This window comes from Lissotriton vulgaris, chromosome 1_1 (assembly GCF_964263255.1).
Source record: "Lissotriton vulgaris chromosome 1_1, aLisVul1.2, whole genome shotgun sequence".
NCBI classification, from domain to species: domain Eukaryota; kingdom Metazoa; phylum Chordata; class Amphibia; order Caudata; family Salamandridae; genus Lissotriton; species Lissotriton vulgaris.
In genome coordinates, this window is record NC_141685.1 from 1,699,352,906 (window position 1) to 1,699,376,296 (window position 23,391).

The 23,391-nt window shown below is 46.7% G+C and overlaps 1 protein-coding gene and 1 pseudogene across 2 annotated transcripts in view; both read left to right on the forward strand.

The window, feature by feature from the left end:
* RBM17 (RNA binding motif protein 17) overlaps positions 1-23,391 on the forward strand; it is a 286,908-nt gene that overhangs the window by 102,902 nt on the left and 160,615 nt on the right. The window lies entirely within an intron of this gene.
* LOC147751083 (small ribosomal subunit protein uS5 pseudogene) lies at positions 15,522-16,388 on the forward strand (annotated as a pseudogene).

The window sequence follows — 23,391 nt, forward strand, 5'->3', positions numbered from 1 at the left end:
CAACCTCTCTGTCTTGAAAGTAACTTCCCCTTCCCTACCCTCCCCAACCTCCTGTGAATACATCTGCCTCAACATTATCAATGAGGGCAAACCGATCTGCACTCTTCACGGCGTTTACCACCCACCCGGTGACAACCTTACCTTCTCCCAACAAATCATGGATATGATCTCAACCATCTCCGGGCGACAACTCACACAAATATACCTTGGTGACTTCAACCTCCACTGGAACGATCATAATGATGCGGTGGTAAAAGGTCTGAAGAATTTCCTTAACGCCCTTGACCTCACTCAAATTTGCAACAGTCCAACACACGAGAAAGGCTCTATCCTTGACCTTATCATCTCCAAAGAGGCCTCTATCCAACTCAAATCTATCCAACCCTGTGACTGGTCAGACCATCATATTATCACATTCTTCATCAATGAAAAAGTTAAATTTAACCCTGTTCAATCCTCCAGGCCCAAAGTCTGGAAAAGAGACATGAAAAAACTAAACTCAAACTCTCTGCCCCCTAACAGCTGCAACTTACTACTTCGTCCTACTGGCGTTAAGGACGTCCAATCCTTGACTGATCACTATCTCAACACTATGACCTCAATAATTAATGAAGTCGCACCCTTGCAGCTAAAAAAAGCCTCCGCAAAAATTTCCAATCCCTGGTACGACGGGAGTCTCAATGACGATAGACGCGCCATGCGAATGGCAGAGCGCACCTGGAGAGCAGCTCCCTCGGCACTGAACCTAAAAACCCTGAAGAAAAAGAGAAATGCCTACTTCAGGAAAATAAAACGCTCAAAATCAGACTTCTTCAGCCGTCAGCTCGATCAAGCAAAAAATCGTCCGAGAAAACTGTTTGAGCTTATCCGAACACAATCTAAAGAACAACCCCAACCTCTCAGCACTTGTGCGAAGCTCCCCCCTGCGAATACCTCGCCTCTTTCTTTAACCAAAAAACTGACAACATAAAGAATGATCTCCTCATGGACGCAAGCCTCTATTCCAAACCCCACTGCATAGCACCCACTAAACCAAAAAACAATGCCACTTGGTCATCCTTTGTCACCTACACGGAAGAAGAAATTGGCAGACTGCTCAGCACTCTGAAACCATCCAATCACCTCACGGACCCCCTTCCTGCTAACGCCTGTCAAAGTCCTTACCCCGTCGCTCCTTCCACTCTGGACTAAAATCATTAACAGCTCACTTCAACAAGGGACCATTCCCGACTCCCTCAAAGTTGGACAAGTCACACCTTTGCTAAAGAAACCTACAGCCGACCCCTCTGACCTAAACAACTACCGTCCCATTACCAATATTCCGACTCTTGCCAAACTGCTGGAAAAATGCGCACAAATACAATTGACTAAACACATTACTCAGTTTGATCTCCTCAACTCTCATCAATCAGGCTTCCGAGCAAATCACAGTACTGAAACTGCTATGACTCACATAATTGACGACGCCCTTCAAATCCTAGATCATAACGATACCTGCCTCCTCATCCTCCTTGATCTCTCCTCCGCATTTGACACCATCAAACATGAGAATTTACTCGAACTATTAAACACAAGAATGGGCCTATCTGGAACTGTGCTCAAATGGTTCACGTCCTTTCTGCATAACAGGTCGCAGAAATTCAAGAGCAACAACTTGATGTCCGCGCCAAGACCTGTATCGCTAGGCGTACCACAAGGATCCTCCCTATCCCCAACTTTGTTCAACCTAGTTATGGAACCTCTCACCACCTTGCTACAAGAATCCAATGTACACTTCCACATGTATGCCGATGACACCCAACTTTATCTCAAACTACAATCACCCAAAGACCTCACGCTCTTGAATTCAACGATCAGAAGCACCCAATCCTGGCTGGCCGCTAATCATCTCAAACTCAATGCCCTTAAAACAGAGTTCCTTCTGATCTCACCTCCCGCGAAGATCACTACCGCACAAATGTGGCTTAAACACCTAACGGCACTCAATGTTCAACCCACCATCGTGGACTCAGCAAAATCTTTGGGCATAACACTTGACACCAATCTCAGCATGCAAGAACACATCAACAAAGCAACTAAGGGAGCGAACTACCAAATCAACACCCTTAGGAAACTTAAACCCTTCCTTCCAGCCAAAGACTTCCAAACTGCGGTACAATCACTAGTCATACCTCGAATAGAATACGGCAGCACCGCCCTCTGCGGTCTCCCCTAGCTACTACGGCACCCATAAGAGCCTCTTTAATCGCTGCAGCGAGACTTATCACTGGATCAAAAAAACACTCACACATTTCCCCTGACTTCAAATCCCTGAACTGGCTGCCTTTTGAAGCCAGAATACACCTGAAAATCGCTTGCTTGACGCACCAGGCTGTCCACCTGAGCTCACCTAGATACCTCGCTCAGAAGCTGACGATTTCTGGAGGCTCCAGAAACACTAGAGGCACAAACAATCTTTTGCTAAAGCCTAAAAGATTCCGCAAGGAAAAAACCTATAAACGCTCTTTCTCAGGAATGGCTCCCAGGATTTGGAACCCGCTCCCCCCTGAAACCAGGCTCATCCCCTCTACCATACTTTTTAAGAAAGAAGTAAAAGCGATCCTCATGGCTAAATGCACTTGAACTACTACTGGGGATTAGCGTCAAAGACTCGATACTGATCTGTACTACTTGTTCGAACCCTTTGCATTTTTGTTTGACTTTGAAACTGACTTACTTGATTGTTTATGATATCACTTCACTGTACTTTTAACACTATTGATGTATCTGTTTATATATGCTCCCCTACTCTGTAAAGCGCTCTGATATCTGCGAAGATCTTGTTCGCGCTATATAAAACTTTCAAAATAAATAAATAAATAAATTCTTAAATATTGTAAGTTCCAGGGATGCCATAAGGAGGACATGGGCTGGAAACTCGGCAACTCTAGTTCCCCAGCACCATGATGGCTTCACTGAAACCAGGAGTGTTTGGTACAACGCCTTATAATAAAAATTTACACTGATGCCAGTGTGAGATTCATTAAACCATGTACTCGGAGGGCACCTCAGAGGTGCCCCCTGAAACCCTACCTACCCAGGTGTGGTCACTGGCAGGCTTTAGGCAGCCTGCCACACACACATGTTTTTTGGACCCCTGGGTGGAGAGCCTCTACTCTATGGTACCAGAAACAATGCGCATCCTTGGCAGAGGTGTCATACCTCCTCCCTCAGGATGATCACAGTGCTCGAAGGGGAAGCTTCAAAGGCCTGCCGCCTTTGTAATGCGACCCCCAGCGTCTGCTGCTAGCAGCAGATGGCAGCCCCCAGTTTGCATCCCAACTATGGGTGGGAAACCTTAGTAAGACTAGAAGGTGTGCCCACCTTTGCCAACTCCTCTCCTCCAGGTGGAGTAGGAGAAATTAAGCACACTTTTCAGTCACCTTCATCTTGAAGATGAGGGGGCTCGTCCAATCCGGAGGGCGGCATAATACAGGGTGTAGTAAACCCAGGTGAGGTGCCCATTGGCCTTACCAGTTACTCCCTTAAAACCCTCCCTACATTTAGTGTTTTGGAGTCTCCCTCAGACCTTGAAATTTGTCATCTGCGACCTAAGAAGGACAAAGAAGACTCAGTGCAGCGAAGCCTGAAGTCGATGACTGACTTTTCCCCAGCCCTAAAGACCTGTCTCTAGTCTTCCTTGGGTTTCTGGAAGTCGCAGGATGCCTGTCCTGCATCCTCCGACTTCCAGAAACCCAAGGAAGACTGCCTGAACGTTGAAAAAGACCAGAACTACACAGGACAGCGGTTTTGTACCCAACAAATGAACACCAAGGACTCCGGTGCCCTCAGCATCCACAAGTCCTGCCCACTCTGCACCTGACTCCTCTGGCCCATGTCCTGGTGGACCACCGACCTGGAACAGTTTCACTAGCGATCCTGACTTCAAGTCAAGTCAAAGAAACTTTATTTCGATTGATTTATACAATCATGAAAAGTGCATAGTAAAAAACAGTTGCATCAAAATTATAAAAAAGTTATCACGTGAGCAATGTTAACTTTAACATGAACAAAACAATAAGTTTAGACTTTAAAAAGAGTGTCGCCTATGCAATGTGACACAAGTTGTCAATTGAATGTAAATTGCATATATAAAAGTTACAAAGCAGGAACGGCAAGTTGTAAACGGGTTTTCAGACATGCTTTTAAAAAACAGGCTATACACTTAGCAGCAAATTGTGTGTCTAAAACCTGTAGTGCCAAGAGAGAAGGTCTGCATCTTCTCAATCCCATTTGGCGAAGAAGTGGAACTAGCCAGCGTTTACGCGAGGTCTCATAGAAGCTGCAGAATAGAATTACATGCAAGGTAGACTGAGGTGTTTTACCATCAGAGGGGCATCTAATTAATTCACGTGACCAGCCTGAAACCCCGGGGAACAAGACAAGACGATAAAAAGAATCAAAGCGAAATCTAGTTAAGACATATCTATCGTCGTTTGACAAATAAAAAGACAGATACGGTTGTATGCCAGGTGTGGTTTGAATCGTCATTAAAACTGTTTGTATGTTTATCAATTTCTGAACACATGCGAAGATCTCTTAAGTGGTTAACACATAAATTCTTCAGAGTCTTTCTGGATATGTCCACAAGTGAGGGAGGGTCAATAAAAAATGTTAAACAGTTCAAATCATTCAGAAAATTAAACACATAAAGTAGCCATGGGATCTTTTTCCAGTGAGTCAGGGATAGGCAATCGGTTATTAATGACCGAGTGAGATGGCATTGCTCTTTGGTCCATATTCGGTGCCAGAGGAGGATCGGTTGGTATCTAATGGTGTCAGTTAGGTAATCCAAACCGAGCTCGATATGACTGCCGTAATTTGGAGCACTTCGAGGGAGAGCTAGTACATATTTCAAAAAGTCATTTTCAGTTATTTGGAGCTCTCCGGCAGGATCATAGCCCCATACGCCCGCTCCGTAAGTTGCCACACTGAGACATTTGGCTTGATAGATTTTGAGCAACTCATCGGGAGCGGGCTTGCCCAACTTCCTGGAGAAAGAAGTCAGCGCCGCGGTTGTACGCTGGAATTGCATTTTTTTACTAGTAATGGCAGGTTTCCAGGATTTTTGATCGTCAATAAGGATGCCTAAGTAAGGGTATTTCCTAGCATTTTCCAGTCTGACATTTTCTATAAAAAGAGGTTTCCGTTTCTGAACTTTCTTGCCTATGTGCATCACAAAAGTCTTGGTCTTATTTACTTTTGAACAAAGGGATAGCATGAATTGGCAGTACTTGTCCAGTTGGAGTTGGAGCTGATTTAGGGTTCTCGCCAATATGACGGAGTCGTCAGCGTATAATAGAGCTGGAATGGGCCGGGCGTTTATGCAGGGGAGATCCTGGTTGCCTTCCAGCATCGCTTGCTCCAGCCCGTTTGTATAGATGTTGAATAAAAACGGTGTGAGGACGCACCCCTGTCTGACGCCTTTTGCTATGCTGAACGAATCCGATAGTTCCCCATTAATGCCATACCTCACACATGCTTTGGCATCAGTGTAGAGTTCTCGAAGGAATTTAAGAAGTGGAGGATCTACCCCCAGGTTGCTCAGAATCTCCCATAACTTGGAGTGTATTACGCAGTCGAATGCTGAGCTTAGGTCGACATACACTAAGTAGAGGTTTCCGCCTTTAGCCCTAGCGTATTTGCCGATTAACAGTGTCAGGTTAAGGGCCTGTTCTACAGTGCCCAGTCCCTCTTGGAACCCAAACTGGAGGTCGGTTAAGATCTTCTTCTCTTTGGCCCAATCCTGGAGACGCTCCAGAATTAATCTCCCGGCGACCTTTCCCAGTGAGTCCAAGAGGGAAATGGGTCTGTAGCAGGCTGGGTTGTCGCGTTCACCCTTTTTGAAAATGGGTAAAAGCACTGATGAAGACCAAGATTCAATGAGGCCGGCCTGGGAAACTGCGGACATAACTTGCGTGACAATTGGGGACCATAAGTCTAAATTACTCACAAAAATATCGAGGGGAACTCCGTCGGGGCCAGGAGCTTTCCCGGTCTTCGAGGAAGTCAGTGCAGCTGTGACCTCCACAAGATCGAATTGGAGGTCAATCGGATAAATATTATCCGCGGTAAGAACTTTCTCTACAGTTCGGGAAATTAAGGCTACGGCGGAGGGGTTACCGAAAATCTGTGAGTAATGCGCCACCCATTTTTCAGCAGGAACCGCCACATCTAGGTGACGGGCAGCTGAAAGATCTACTAAGAAGGGTGACTTGACTGTTCGCCAAAATAGGGAGCTATCCTTACTCCTTGCACTCTCGTGCAGTTGGGCCCAAAGATTATTTTTTATTTCCCGTTTTCGGGTTTGTTGGGCCAATTTGTACTTCCTTCTTAATGTGGCTATTAAAGCCACGTCCCTGTCTTGCCTATGAAGTGCGCTTTTTAGCGCGGAGAGGGCTTTGCGGCAATGGGCATCGAACCACCCCCGGGAGTCCTTGTCATGGGCCTTGTGTTGGCGAGTGAGCTCCTGCTGAATAGCTTTTAGTATATTAGCAAAACTAGAAAGGATCATGTGAGGAGATGAGGTCTCCGCTAAACAGATGTTTATTAGAGGAAGAGTTTTTTAAATAATCTTTTTAGTAACATCGTGGGGGTTTATCTTGGACCATTTTACTGTGAAGCCATTTGTTTTGTCCATAGCCAGAGATTGCTGGGTTAGCAAACTAGTTTTGCTGTGGGCTAGAGAAGCTGAATTGAATATAAGGGTAATACTGTTAGAATAGTGATCACTTGAAATGTCTGTACCAGTCATGAAATGTTTCAAGCGGTTCTTTAGAGTTTGTGAACACAGGATGTAATCGATGGTGGTAGGTCGGCTTGAACTCAACAGGAGGATACACTGTTTCGTTAGCAAATTCAAGTTCTAAAGAAAAAAGACATTCGTTCAAGGTGATACCAATGCTAGAGTGGATAAAATGTGTCATAGGGGAGTCATGTTCATCTTGGAGCCCACAGATACCTTTTTTATAGTTACTACACAAATAAACATTAAAATCTCCACCCCACACAACGTAACATTGTAGCTGTGGGTATTTTGCCTTCTGTTCATGAGTGAATAGGGTGATTTCTGTCAGTGTCTTTGCACAATCAGCGGGGGAGGTATTATTATACATATTAATAATGTAGTAGATGGAACTTTTATCAAAGGCTAACTTTAGGATTTGAACGGTTGGGGACGTAAGAGATACCTCTATGATCGTGGGCGAAATTATATTAGAAAAATAAATTGCTAAGCCTCCCTTTGGTCTTCCATGCATGGACGGACTGGCGGGGACATGGAATGTTTTATAACCCTGGATATGGATAGGGTCAATAGCCCAGGTTTCCTGGAGGCAAACTAATTTATGCGTGTTAATCACATCGATCCATGACTGGAGGTGGACCTTAGATCGAAGGCCCGCTACATTCCATTAAATAACTGGGAGCTCCCATGTTAGGGGTAGGGTGGTGTTTGGTTTCTGTAAGTTAGCAGAAGATGGTGAGTCTCGGGGCTGGGTATTTGGGAAGAAGGCAGGAGAAGAGGGATGTATTACTCGTGAGGCTGGTTTATTAAGTGGGTGGTGGAATGAATTTGTAGTTGAAGGTTGCCTCTTGGGTAACTCTTCAGGGAGGGTTGGGTTCTTGATCCGGAAGGATTGCCAGGACGGGGAATATTTCCACCGGGGGGGGGGGTAGAAGGCTCTACAGGAGAGCCAGAGGGGGATGTGGGGAACTACATCTGCCGTCAGTGTTCCTCTGGAGATATAAGTAGTTTGACTTAAAGTCCAGTGTTGGCTGACCCCTTCCAGACTCCACGAGGTTACCTGCAGTCTGATTCCAGAAGCTCCCCCTGAACGTGGCAGGCTCTGGTAAGAAGACTCCGATGTCTAAAGGTGCCCCTGCACCGAAGCCCCTGGGCCTTGATGAGCTAAATAGACTGTGCCCCTACATCTCTACTTACCTCTGCTGTCGTTGGTCTCCCTTCTGTAAGCTCCGGTGCATCGCCTGCTGCCTGTTTGTCAAATATTTACAACAAGGGGTGGTGAGGGACAGAGTCTCTGAATTAAGCAGAAAGCTCTCACCCAGTCAAGAGATCAGGGCTAGATCCAACACCTTTTTTTAGCTCACTGCACCATCCCAGTTTCAGAACCTGGCTGTATGCAAATTAGTCTGTTCCTGTCCCAGTGCATGATGGGAACAGGGCAAACCAAACTACAAAAGCCAATTCTTACACTGGGAAGGAAACAAGCTCCCGGGGACCGGTTTCTGGCATTACAGCCGTCTTCGGCCCGGTTTGCTTGAATCCTGATGGTGCAATGAGCAAGGGTCTCACATCTGAGAATACCCTTCCACGCTTAGGGTGGACATAAATATTTACAACAAGGGGTGGTGAGGGACAGAGTCTCTGAATTAAGCAGAAAGCTCTCACCCAGTCAAGAGATCAGGGCTAGATCCAACACCGTTTTTTAGCTCACTGCACCATCCCAGTTTCAGAACCTGGCTGTATGCAAATTAGTCTGTTCCTCTCCCAGTGCATGATGGGAACAGGGCAAACCAAACTACAAAAGCCAATTCTTACACTGGGAAGGAAACAAGCTCCCGGGGACCGGTTTCTGGCATTACAGCCGTTTTCGGCCCGGTTTGCTTGAATCCTGATGGTGCAATGAGCAAGGGTCTCACATCTGAGAATACCCTTCCACGCTTAGGGTGGACATAAATATTTACAACAAGGGGTGGTGAGGGACAGAGTCTCTGAATTAAGCAGAAAGCTCTCACCCAGTCAAGAGATCAGGGCTAGATCCAACACCGTTTTTTAGCTCACTGCACCATCCCAGTTTCAGAACCTGCCTGTATGCAAATTAGTCTGTTCCTGTCCCAGTGCATGATGGGAACAGGGCAAACCAAACTACAAAAGCCAATTCTTACACTGGGAAGGAAACAAGCTCCCGGGGACCGGTTTCTGGCATTACAGCCGTCTTCGGCCCGGTTTGCTTGAATCCTGATGCTGATGATGATGCGGAGATAGGTTCTGGAAGGTGTTTGTTCTGAACCACAGTATTTCAGAGGTAGGACCAATTTTACTCACTTTTGTTTCTTTTTGCACGAGCACTGCACTCCATCGGTCCTACCTCTGAAATACTGTGGTTCAGAACAAACACCTTCCAGAACCTATCTCCGCATCATTACCAGGTGCATTGGGAGAAACTATGGTTCATGGTTTACATCCCACATGACGAAACTCCGCCAATAATGGTGGGCTGATGAGAATTTTTCTAACCCAGTATTATCACCGTGAGGACATGTTGGTTTAGTGGTCTTTTCTGGCATAACACAACACGTAGGTAAACAATCTGACCAGGTAACTCTTGTTTGTTTTCTTATTTGACAATTGCCCAGAGTGTGATAGAAAAAAGGCCAAATCCGACCCACATGGAGTGTGCATCGTCTGCCTCCCCTCTTCTCACCTCCCAGAGGAGTGTGAAATCTGCAAGACCCTCTCTGCCAGGACCCTGAGAGAGAGGATGAAGAGCAGGCTCCAAGGCCTCAAGGAAAGGCGTCAGAAGGCACAAGGTGGGTCAGGGCATGCTTCATCTGCCCATGCTGAGTCCTCTGGGGGGCTCCCCAGGGGCTGGAAGGCCAGCAAGCGTCCCCATTCTACACCAGCGTCGACTGCGGCGTCGAGGGGGATGACAACGGTCTGTTCCTAATCTCCCTGGGGCTCTGGGGAGAAGCAGCGTCGACGTTCGACGTCGAAGGAACTGCACAGTCAACAGCATCGTCGTCCACATCGTCGATGCCATCGATGTCCTGGAAAGGCCCGGCGTCTGCGCTCGCCGTCGAGGCGACATCGCCATCGGCGAAAAGAAGATCGCCGTCGATGGGATCCTCGCCGTCGAGGAGGTGTCACCAGTCGACGTCGAGGAGGTGTCACCAGTCGACGTCGAGGAGGCGCTATCGGTCGACATCGAGAAGACGTTCCTCGACGTCGAGAAGGCGTTCTTTGACGCAGAGGAAGCGCAGGAGGAGTCCTGACGCTAGGAGGTCGCCCATTGGTTCGCCATTGTTGCCAAGGAAGAAGACAGTCACCGGGCTCGGTGTACTCAGTGGTGTATACGCCTACTAAACCTAGGACATCCACTCCACTCCTCCTCCTTTGCCGAAGGGTCCGCCTCCGCGGAACCCCACCTCGCCTCCTCCACCACCGCCGCCTCGTGGGCCAGCTCCTCGCCAGTCACCACCACCTCAGCTCCCACCGCCTCTTCCCTCCGCTCCACCTGTGCCGCCACCCAGGACGGCCTCGTTGCCACGCTTTTCAACTCCTCCTAAGGGGACACCTCGGCCGAGGGCCCAGGCCAGGCCGACATCGCCTGCGCCTGCGGATCGACCGAGGCCGAGAAGGTTGCGCTCCCGCTCCTGCCGGAGAGATAGATCGCGGAGCCGTGGCCGATCGTCATCCACCAGGGATTATTCACCGACTCTGTCGAAGTCTTCAGGGACGAGGGTGTAGCCCGTGGACGATATCGTCTCCTTCCAGGAAGTGCTGTTGAGGGGTGCAACTAAGCTAGGGATCACGGTGACGGTGCCAACACCTACGACGTCCGCGATCTTCGAGACACTTCACAAAAAACATTTGTCTCGACCGCTGCTGCCGTTGGTACCCTGATTGGAGGAGCCCGCCAAAGAGTTGTTCCTCACTCCGGCGGTGACGAAGGCAGCCCCCTCCAGGCTCCTCAAGAAATATCGGGCTCCAGAATCTGACCCGGCTATCCTTCGAATGGACCCAACACCAGACTCCATTATCGTGACAGCGGCTAAGAAGCAGCATGCCAACACTCCTTCTTCGACAGTGCCGCCTGATAAGGACAGCCGGTGGCTGGATTCGGCGGGCAGAAAGGTCTGTGGGACGGCATCTACCACCATGAAGGCGGCAAGTGCCGGGGCTCTGCTGGGGTGATATGATCGTGCCCTATGGGAGTCCCTCCAGCAGTACGCTGAACTCCTCCCTCGTGACAAGAAAGAGGACTTTCTGGAAATATTAAACGAGGGAATGTTGGTGTCTAACCAGATCATCAGTGCGGCTGCTGATGTATCTCTTTTGCCGGCGCATGGATACTGCCACGGCATCAATCAACGGCACCACGCTTGGCTTCGTCTCACCTCACTCAAACCGGAGGCGCAACAGCGGGTGGCCAACCTGCCCTTCTCGGGGAAACCCTGTTCGGCAAACATGCGGACGATGAAATGGCCCGTATGAAAGCAGAAGCCGAAACCCTGACGGCTGTCGGGTTAGAGAAGCCTGAGAAGAAGAACTACCGCCCGTTCCGGTTCGGAAACTCAGGCAGAGGGCGGGGGCAAACTTCCGGACAGCAGCAACAACAACAGCAGCAATTCTGGAAGCCCTTCCAGAAACGCCAGAGGGGCAGAGGAAACCAACAGTCCGCAACAGCGACCAAAGGCCCGGCCGGGTCTATGCCCTGAGCGTCTACTTCCCCCACATCCGTTACCAACTCCGTTGGGGGGAAGCGTTCAATTATTTCTGGCAGAGTGGATAAAAATTACTCAGGACAAGTGGGTGCTCAATATTGTTTGCAATGGATACAGTCTTCATTTCACCAGCCCGCCTCCAGCTATTCCGCCGGTGAGCTCGCAGTTTCAGCTGCGAGAGCTCCAGGCAGAGGCCGACATCCTATTAAGGAAAAGGGCGAAAGAAGACGTACCTCGGCCTCAAAGGGGAAGAGGTCTGTACTCAAGGTTCTTTCTTGTCCGCCAGAAGGACAAGAACGAGGTCAGGCCCATTCTGGACTTCCAGCAAGCAAACAAGTGGATTCACAGAGAGAGATTTCGCATGCTGTCGTTGCAGCAGATTTACCCTCAGCTGCAGCAGGGAGACTGGCTTTGTGCTATAGACCTACAGGATGCGTACTTCCATGTGCCCATTGCACAGAAACACAGGAAGTTCCTGCGATTCCAAGTCGGCGCCAATCATTATCAATACACAGTACTGCCATTCGGGCTGAAGTCTGCGCCCAGGACGTTCTCGAAGTGTATGGCAGTGGTAGCGGCACACCTGCGGAAGAACAAGGTGTTCGTCTACCTGTACCTGGACGACTGGTTGATCAAGGCATCCTCCTTCTCGGAAGCTCAAGCACACTTCCAGAAGACGTGCGTTCTTTTGAACAAGCTGGGGTTGCACATCAACATGTCCAAGTCTGTCCCGACTCCGGTCCAATGCATACAGTACTTGGGAGCCTCCATCAATACGCTGTCAGCAAGCGTGTCTCCTTCGGAGGAGCGACGGTTATCACTCCTTCGGAAGGCTCAGGCTCTTATGAGCGCTCCATCTACAACCGTGAGGACGGTGTCTTCTCTACTGGGGTCGATGGCCTCTTGTATCTTCCTCACTCCTCACGCACAACTGCACATGAGACCACTGCAGGAGTGCTTCGAGGATCAGTGGGATCAGAGGACTGGTTCTTGGGACGACACGATACAACTCTCTCTGCATGCTCATCAGTCTCTGAAGTGGTGGTGTTCAGCAGAGAATCTCCTCAGAGGGGTTCCCTTCCACAAGGACATTCCCGCACAGACGATCGTGACTGATGCGTCACTCTACGGCTGGGGAGCGCACTCCTGAGACTTACAGATTCAAGGGGCGTGGTCTCCGTCAGAGTCCACGTACCACATCAACTTCCTGGAACTCGGAGCTGTTCACTTGGCACTGAAGGCCTTTCATCCGTCCTTTCAGACCAACTCTCTGCTTGTATAGACTGACAATACGACCACGTTGTATTACCTCAACAAGCAGGGGGGTTCGAGATCACGCACTCTGTCGCATGAGGCGCAGGCGATCTGGCACTGGCTTCTGGCCAGAGGACTGACGATAACGGCTACCCATCTGCCAGGTGTGCAGAATGTTCAGGCGGACGCACTGAGCAGACTTATTCAGGAAAACCACGAATGGGTCATAAACGACAAAGTGCTAGGAAAAGTCTTCGCAAGGTGGGGGACTCCAGACGTAGGTCTGTTCGCCACCGCCGAAAACAGCAAATGCCGAGACTTCGCCTCCAGGTACTACCAACAGGGGACATTGGGGAATGCCCTATGGATCGACTGGTCGAACAGCTTTCTGTACACTTTTCCACCCATTCCCCTGATTCCAGCGGTGCTCATCAAGCTGTGCCGGGCCAGGGCGCGGATGATATTGATCGCCCCGGAATGGCCCAGACAGTGGTGGTTCACGGACCTGCTTCACCGGTCTCTCCTTCCTCACAAACGGTTGCCGTGCAGGCCGGACCTTCGCACGAAGTTCGGGGGACAGATGGTGCACCCGAACCTCTCGTCTTTGAGATTGGCGGCATGGCTCCTGAGATAGTGCAATATGGCCATTGTAATCTGCCCGATTATTGTATGGACATACTGAAGGAGTCTAAGCGACCTTCCACTAGGACTTCTTATGCTTACAAGTGGAAGAGATTCAGCATCTGGTGCAAGTCCAAGAACTATGACCCTACGGAGGATGTCATCCTTCCTTATCTTCTACATTTGGCGCAGTCTGGCCTTAATTTTCATTCCATTAAGGTTCATCCCGCTGCATTGACTGCCTGCAGGAAATGCCCTTCACAGACTTCTTTTTTCCAGATCCCTATGATCAAAGATTTTTTGGAAGGCTTGAAGAAAGTATTCCCTCCTGTCCGGCTTCCTTCGCCCTCATGGGAATTGAATGTGGTGCTGTCCAGATTGATGAAGGAGCCTATTGAACCTATTCATAAGGCTTCGTTGCAGCACCTGCCCTGGAAGGCGGCCTTCCTCGTGGCCATTACATCGGCCCGCAGGGGGAGTGAAATTCAGGCGTTGTGTTGCCAAGAACCTTATACTGGATTTCATGCTGCTAAGGTTGTTATGCGTACTCCCCCTAAATTTTTCCCCAAGGTTATTTCTGATTTTCATGTCAAGCAGACCATAACTTTGCCTACGTTTTTTCAGAATCCTTAATCTCCAGCGGAAAGGTCTTTACATTCCCTGGATGTTAGGAGGGTGTTGAAATTTTATCTGGATAAAACCAAAGATATTCGTAGGTCAGACCAATTGTTTATCCATTATGGATCAGTCAGGACCAGTCTTGCTACCTCCAAACAGTCCATTTCTAGGTGGATTGTGTCCTGTATACAATTGTGTTACCAAAAAGCTAATAAGACCTTAGGAGGTAAACCTAAGGCTCATTCCACCAGGGGCAAAGCTGCCACAACTGCTTTGTTACGTAATGTTCCTATTGCAGAAATCTGCAAGGCGCCCACTTGGAAGTCGGTCCATACCTTTGCTAAGCATTACTGTCTGGACGCTGATGCCAGGACAGACGCTCAGGTTGGGCAGGCTTCGCTGCGAAATCTGTTCGCACAGTTGTGGTGTTTTGTCTTGATTCTCCACCGCCGCTTTGGTGTGGGGATGGGCTTGCCATTCTATTCACTAGATTATGACTATACACAGAGATCCCCTACTACAGAAGGAGTAGTTTCTGTCCTGTAACTCCAGTTCTGTAGTAGGGGTATCTCTGTTATAGTCATAAGCGCCCGCCCTCCTCCCCGGTGGAGAAAGATATACATGTAAGGAATGCTACAGGTCTGGCGTGTTACGCCTTCAAAAAGAACTGAAAGTAAAAGGGACCTGCTGTGCATTCTGTGATGCTTAGAGAGTTCTGGAACGTTTTCTTAAAGGCACAGTATCCTGTTAGAGTTACATAATGGCAGCCTATGGGGCTTGTCTGTCCATACCTTCCTCTTTATCATTCCAGAGGCTTTTGCTGGTAGAGGCAAGTTTCTCTGTGGAGGAAACTGGGCAAGCTGTGCTGTTGGTGTGGTTTTTTGGTGGAATTTCTAGTTGAAGTACTGGACAGTGTAGCCTGTGGATATAGGCTGCATTATCTGTCTTTAAATTTTCTCTTAAGTGTCTTTACAGTTCTGCAATTTTTTGACAACTTAAGAGATTATTTTTGATTGCTCCAGGGTCCACGCACATGGGTGGGACTATTCACTAGATTATGACTATAACAGAGATACCCCTAATACAGAACTAGAGTTACAGGACAGAAACTACTCCTTATTTATCTTAAATGTCTCCTCTTGGTTCAATGGCTTTCTTCCTTTTTCCTGTGTTTGTACCACCCTGGAGCATTTCGATTTCCCAGTGTTTAGATTGAGTTGCATCCTTCTACTACTAGGATGGCACTCTTGTTTTTTATATTGTATTTTTCAGTCCATGGGGAGTGCATATGTTACTTACTCTCTCTCCCATCTTGTTGATCTGTCCCACCCCATGCTCACTCTTCTTCCTCTTCTCTGAAGCTTCCCATTGTAATTTATTAAAGTTTTTGGGGATTGGGCACTTGTAAATTGCTACAGAGCCACTTGCTTCCATTTTTATGCACCCTTAGCACACTTTCACTTGTTTAAACCATTCAGTTTACTGTTTTGACGTGGTTGTCTTCCATGATATGACAGTAAATTAAAAATGTGGACAACGCCGGTGAAAACGGGGGAGGCTTCCAAAGCGGCTTTGGCGGCAGGGGCCGCGGCCGTGGAAGAGGACGGGGTCGCAGACGAGCTCGCGGGGCCCGCTGGAAGGCAGATGAAAAAGAGTGGGTGCCGGTGACTAAACTAGGTCGGCTGGTCAAGGACATGAAGATCAAGTCTCTGGAGGAGATCTATCTTTTTTCTCTTCCAATCAAGGAGTCCGAGATCATAGACTTCTTCCTGGCCTCTTCTCTGAAGGATGAGGTTCTGAAGATCATGCCTCTCCAGAAGCAGACCAGAGCCGGGCAGCGTACCAGGTTCAAGGCTTTTGTTGCCATCGGAGACTACAATGGCCATGTTGGGCTGGGCATGAAGTGCTCCAAGGAGGTTGCTACTGCTATTCGTGGGGCTATCATTCTTGCCAAGTTGTCCATTGTACCTGTGCGGCGAGGTTACTGGGGTAATAAGATTGGCAAACCCCATACAGTGCCTTGTAAGGTGACTGGGCGCTGTGGTTCTGTTCTTGTGTGTCTGATTCCTGCACCCCGCGGTACTGGCATTGTGTCTGCGCCGGTCCCCAAGAAGCTGCTGATGATGGCTGGTATCGATGACTGTTACACCTCAGCTAGGGTCTGCACAGCCACGCTGGGCAACTTTGCAAAGGCCACCTTTGATGCTATCTCAAAGACCTACAGCTACTTGACCCCAGATCTCTGGAAGGAGACAGTCTTTACCAAGTCTCCATACTAGAAATACTCCGATCACTTGGCCAAGACCCACACCAGAGTGTCTGTGCAGAACTCCCAAGCAGCAGCTGTTCCTGGCGCAACCCCCACATAACATGTTCTGCTGGAAAATAAAGTAGTTGGAACTGTTAAAAAAAAAATATAGTCAAAATGGCCACTGTCACGATGTTGCGCATGCATCACGTCTTGTGTGTGTTTTGACCCTCACGTACACATTGACAGCAATCTTGGAATTGGTTTTATTTAATAGAAAATCTGTTGCAATTTTGCTAGACATGCTTACGCATGATTAATTATGCATGCCTTCATATGCAAATGCCAATTTGAAAAGCATTGACAAAGCCAATAGCTTAGTCTTTTAGAGTGGAGACCTGTTGGCTATGCCAACATTTATTGTGGTCTCCAGTGATGGAGCCACCCTTAAGTTGCATGTGCTGCAGTCTCAGGAGGTATATAAGTGATCAGCTATATTTGTTGATGTCTTCCTGGACAGGGACAGAGCAGGACTTACAGAAGAATAGCGACTGGCCATCCTTGATAAACGTGTAGTTATCAGTGGATGCTTTGCAATGTCAATCAAAGAAAATGGACATACATATTTCACTACTTAACACACTTGCATTCTTTGTTACTGGCATCAATTAAAAAACAAATTTGGCAATCTCCACACCTTATTAAGTGTGTCCAGTCTGACTTGCAGCAACTATAAACTGCACTTGCATTCCAGTCCTTGACAAGTTATCCTTATACCCTCCCCGCCATGCTGTGTGATCTACTTACGGACATAAAACAAACCAGGCCAGCACCTGGAGGACAGCTACAATTTTCTAACTCTAATCTGGAACTTTGGGGTCCAACCCAAATGAATACGTAAAACTCCCCCAGCGAGGAAGGATTTAACAAAAAAACTTTAAGGAACCTTTGCAAAATGCAAAATGCTCACTCGCCCGTAGGATATCAGAATCGCTACCCAAACAAGCAGGAAAATATTGTGGTCCGAGTTAGAATTAAAATTCCAAATATCCCCAAGGCCGTTCTATGAACCAGGACACCTACTTCCCTGATTAGCCTCTTATTTAGCCAGCAAAGAGCTCCCCTACTTAAAACTGCATATTCAGTCCCAAGGGGTGCTCTGGGGAAATAACCCCACCCAGAGCCTTCTCGAGGAAACAGATGGCACCTCAAAAGCACTCAAATGGTTCTCCAGATCTAGATTGGAGATGGCTCTCGTGATCGATAAACTGCTATTCATGTAAGCTGTGACAGAATCAGGGAAACCGCACGAAGACCTAGTAATCGCACGAATTCCTACAACTGTGCTCATGGAGCATTAATGGTCTTGCAAGTCAAACTTCTAATTTTATAATTTTTAGCCTACCTGCAAACCTTTCACATCATTCTTTACAGGAGACATGGCTTGAAGAACCTTTTCATATACAGGGGGTTCACAAATCTCTATGCCGGCAAGTAAAGTACGGCCATCCTAGGAGGGGGAGCGGGTAGGTGGTGTGTGTGTGTGTGTGTGTGTGTGTGTGTGTGTGTGTGTGTGTGTGTGTGTGTGTATATATAGAGCTAGATATATATGGATAGAGAGATGGATGGATATATATGGATATATATATAGATATAGCTATAGATATAGATATTTCTGCGACAAGCATGTGCTCATGCTGGATACTACACACAAGCTCTCCGGCTGTAAACGCAGATTGAATCACTATCCGCTGCCAGCAAGTTGAAATTCAGGTCGCAACCATAGTCTACATACATCCTAAAGGCTGGCTAAAGACTTTCAGATTGCTGGTACAGGAAATCTTAAGGCTCCAGCAAGAGTAAGAAATTACAGAGCTTGTGGTGTCCGCGACTTCACTCTCTTCCTTCTAGCATACTCCTCTAGAGACAAGCTTACATAAGCAGGATCTCTACACTGGGCTATACCGGCTCAGAACTAATACAAATTCCTTGGAGTAGTTATTGACAAAGATGAGTCATTTGTTCCTCAAAAAGAGGCCATGAGAAGGAAATGAAATGCATTGACCATCATTTTAAAAAAATGTTTATAAAAAACTGTCTGGCCCTTCGATGACACCACTCCTTGGATTTGTCCAAGCAACGCTGTTGCTCACAATAGCTTACGTGACCAAAGGTCTGAGAGGGATGGATGCGAAGATCCTGGACGACATCATGATCAAGTCTTGTAGAATGATATTCAGTCTCCCCAGTTACACCTCCCCGGGACAAATAAGGCTGGAATTTGGCCTCCAAAGACCAACCTTGGCAAGGCATGGTGTTTACATAAAGATGCTGGAATACGATCAGGAAGGCTGCCCCGAACACCTTCAATTTCCACCTATGGAAAGAGCTACAGAATAGGACATGTGCCGCTAGTGTATATCTCAAGTAGTTGCAAACTGCAACTGGTGTAAACCACCTCTTGGAAACCCCTACCAAATCATCTGTGCCATAAAAAAAAGTGGTGAATAAAACTATTAAATTGCTCTCCGTACTAGAAGACAAGGCCACATTTTCTAGAAGACTCATGCATGGTTAATTTTGAACAACTACTGATCAGCTGTTTCTCAACAATACCTTCTGGGTACAGTAATCACATCAAAGAGAAACGCTTTTGAAATACCGTCTTGGTCTACTCCCATCACACATCTACATTTACCCCTATCGCAGCGGAATACAGGCTTGAGCAGCTGCAGTCTATGTATCAAAGGCACAGAGAACATGCCATACAAGCACAGGACCTACTATTGAACCTTGCCGGCCCAGCACACTAAAATGCAAGTAATTGTAATCCTGCACAAATCAAACAAGAGCAGAATAGTTGAAGAGAGTTCTTTTGAAATAAATGATTACGGACTAATCACCATTTTATTTGCTTTGAACATTTTATTGTTTTTTGAACCTCCAAGCTTTGTATAAATCGATTGAGGACTTGGAAGAGGTGGGGAACTCCCAACCAATTTAAACTCGTAAGGACTACGGATCTGCTTTTTAGAAGTATAGGATTCACTAATTTATAGTTATATCTTACATTAGACCTTGCACATTCCTTGCAATTCACTGGCACATCCTTTTTCATCGATCAGGCAATTTTCCGCACGCTGTGGGAAACCTATTCATGAGGAAGGTAGGATAAGGGTTGAAAACTGTGCCCTCGTGTGCACTTTTTTGTGGCTTACAAGCACTTCACCTGCACCCGCAGTAATTATATTACATCTTTAGTCATCGCACAACGCCAAGCACATTTCTGCTTCTCTCATAGTTAACTGACAATCACTGAAGATTTGTATTAGCTTGCATTTAATTTGTTCAATGAGTACTTTATCTGCCATTCAGTCAGTTATACTTCTGAGATCTCGCACACTTCCTCTACTAAAACGTTTCGTGATAATTCATAATTTGGAGCACAAATTCACCTTCGTAGAGGCTACAGAAGCATGGAAGATCTGTTTTAGCATGCTCTTTATTTGGACAATATGCCCCTTACTTGGATATCGTATTGGTTCACCATCTCCGACTCTGCAAAGCCCCAACTCAAGCATTCTCGCATCCTTTGCACATCTTTGCAGACCTTCAAGCCAGGTAATGGGTCGGGCGTTATTTAACAGCTCCTGAAACCGCACTTCGGTCGGGGAAATTTTAAATATATCACCTCCTGCTTTGGGCCTTTTTATTCTGCTTAGAACTATGGACCATATTTGCCATCTGTGCAGGAAAAATTTACAGTAGTCAAATTCTGTCATTACAGTTCATCTTGCAGATTGTGCTATGGTTTTGTATTACTGCTTAAGTTATTTTATTTATTAACTGTTTGAAATGGTTTTAATTAAACAAGTAATAATAAAATAGACTTTGACACTTTGGGTTCCGAGAAGATGTTTGGAACTTCTACAGTACTTTTCTCATTAACTCCGGGGCTCCTTTCTCCTTCCTACCACCCCTCTTGGACAGCACACTGGCAGTTTGGAGTGCTCTGGCACCTTGAACAGTTACCTTCTTTATTGTAGACTTCTATTGTCCAGATTCTTCATTGTGAATTTTAAATGTTCCCATTTGTCCAGTTGTGTTATAATGACTAATATGTATTCTAGTCTAAGGTACTTTTGGAGTGCACTGTTTTGCTTCGGACTTTAGCTGGAGCTATGGTCAGTCAGGTAATAATTTGCCGTTCTGATATGAGTTAAAATGGCAGCTTATAAGAAAGATGAGGGTCACCATGATATTGAAGGGCTTTAGTGAACGCAAAGTGTTCTTTACTCTAGACAGACTGTATGAAAGCTTGTAGCAATATTTCCATTAAGTATTAATGCTGTGGGTTGTCATTGAGGAACTGCTGCTACCACTGTGTTTTGAACTTTAGTGGAACTTGACAAAATTGCATGACTAAGACGAAAAACATTTTAATTTGACTTCTGATTTATATTTATTATATTGTTTTGTAACCTATGAAATTGCCTATCTTTGAACTCCAATAAAAAATTATGACATAAGAGGAGGGAAAGTATTACCTTAGTTGGATGACAAACTGAATTGTCTTTGTATGCGAAGACGAGCCCACTGCTGTGATTGGCTGCCCTCTCTCCGTTGCCCCACCCATATAATCTATCTAAAACTCTATAAACTTAGATCATCATCAGCAGCAGCGTGCGTGAAGTTCATAAAGTAGGAACAGTGTAATGTAGCAGTGGAAGTAAGTCCTTTTCTGGGCCCCAGTTTAGAAAGATGTATCCTAATTTGTAAAATTTTTTCTTAAACTAATGCTCAGTTTACCAATGACTATCGCCAGTTTGGAAATATATAATGGGTGCAAAGTTGGTAGGTGTTCATTAGCCCTCATATAGATGTCAATTTGTACTTGGGAAAAGGGCAATTTAAGCAAGAATGGATGTGATAGTAATTTTAGGTCAAAAACCTCAGGAGCGATCTCTCTGAGATTTGAAAAGGAGAGTAAAACTTTTTGGTGAAATATTTGGTGGGTGTTCAGCAGATTCACCCCCTTCCCTTTTCGTGGTGTTATAATAATACAGCATGTTTTATTAGGCTTTCTGGAAATTATAGCTTTTGAAATCAAGGCAGTCTACTTTGCAATCTTTGCTTCTTGCAGAAGTGTAGGATGCAAAATCCTCACTGTCCATACAGGAAGCATCTGTGAAACAGTGTTTGGCTATACTGTAGTGTAATCCAATGCCCATGATTACTCTACAAATGCAAAGATAGTGTGGAAGGGGCACACTTGATTCAGAACGTTAAGACCCCACCTAAAGAACTAGAAATTTGATTGAGCATAACCTGGTTTCCTTTGTGAGGAACAATGTCTGTAAGCACATACTTTCTAAATCTAATAGTCTGACTAGAGACTGCGGTAACGTTGTTTTGTAAAATTTTACTGGGTTTTTGTAAGGGTACACTTGAGCTGTAGACATTCAGGAGACATAAATTTCACTATGTTGTCGCATAAAGGTGATCACCAATTTTTCCTGTGAAGCTGTTCAAATTCCATGAACAATGATTCCTGCAGTCAGCTGGTGCTGTTACTTCAGTACTGCTATGTATGTCCAGATATTCTTATCCAAATCAAACTTTGCCTGTATACAAGCCATAGGTGTCAAGTCGATACTGCGGTTCGTTATAGCTTTTAATAAACTAAGTAACAAAAGGGCACCATGCAGTAAGAAGTGTACCACTGGCATGTCGTATTCCCCTCTCAGTTCCACAACCGGAAACAGTTCTCACCCCTGCAGAATAGGTCTTCAACTGTCTTCATTTCTAGGTCCACCCATTGCTGCAGTCTGCTGCTGTGTTCAAAGGGGGTAATGAAAGCTCGCAGTGGGAGCTCTGGCTTATAAAGTGCTATAGTGTTGAATTTTTTTAAGGGCTCAACTACAGCAGTATACAGTCACGCGGAAGTCCCTGTGGTTTCCGTTTCCAGGGGCCTGGCACTTAGCGTTTAGCAATAGGTACCACAGGATGTTTGTGGGTGGAGTCCCAGATGGGGGAGGGTCAGCGAGTCTCAACCACGTCTCCCGGAGCCACTGAAGCAGCCACTGCAATTGAGCCGCCAGATAGTAGGTTGCAAAATCTGAACTCCAACCCCAGTCTCCTATCGGTCGTCGGGCACGCTAATTTAGTCCGAGCCACTCGCGCCATCCTATTCCCCATGTTGCGTTCATAAGGGGCGTATCTAGTTCCCGAAATTTCCCACTGGAGATCCTCACTGGCAGGGTCGTGAAATAATAGAGCAAACGGGGCACGACTACCATCTTAACTATGGTTATTAGACCTGCAACTGTGATGGGAAGCGTTTTTCAAAAGGCCATATTTGCCCTAAGGCTTCTCATCGCCATTCCCCGCCCTCTCAGCATATAGGGGTGAGATCTGTAGATTCAAACTCCTTGATATTGTATTGAGGTCTGTTCCCGCCGCAGGTTGTGCATGTTTGTCATATCAGTGGGAATGAATGAGTCCAGATGGAAGATGAGCAGGTTTCACGTCAGTTAATGCACAACCCATATGTACTACCAAAAACAGTGAGGAGCAGTATCACTTCCCCCGGGATCTTCCTGTATGTCTGCCAGGAACAGCAGTATACCGTATGCATAGAGCGGAATGTTATGTGTAACACCTTGATCAGATATGCCTCAATGTTTTGGCGAAGTTTTGACCCGAGAGACCACGGCATGCTAGGGGATCTACTGCAATCGCAAATAAGGGGCAACCCTGTCTGATTACCATCTCCAATAATTGCTCAGAAATCACCCATCCTGTCTGAACTCTTCCGCTGTAGCAGCAGAGTACATTGAAGAAATACCCGCCCCAACCCCATTATTGTCATAACCATGTAGAGGTAATCCAACTAAAGGCTTTTGAATGCTTTTTCAATATCCACCAACTTGACCACTACCTCCTCTGGCGCATCTGACTCAGTAGGAGGGCCAGCCTTTGCCAAACGTGCAGTACTGTTCTGCAGTTTTGTATGAACCCATTCTGGTCAGGGTGTATTAGGGCTTGCATATGGGGGAGCTATCAGCTGAGGATTTTACAATCAACGTTTACCATCAGTAAGCGCCTCCAAGCTGTTAGGTACTTGGCTGTTTTTCCTGGTTTAA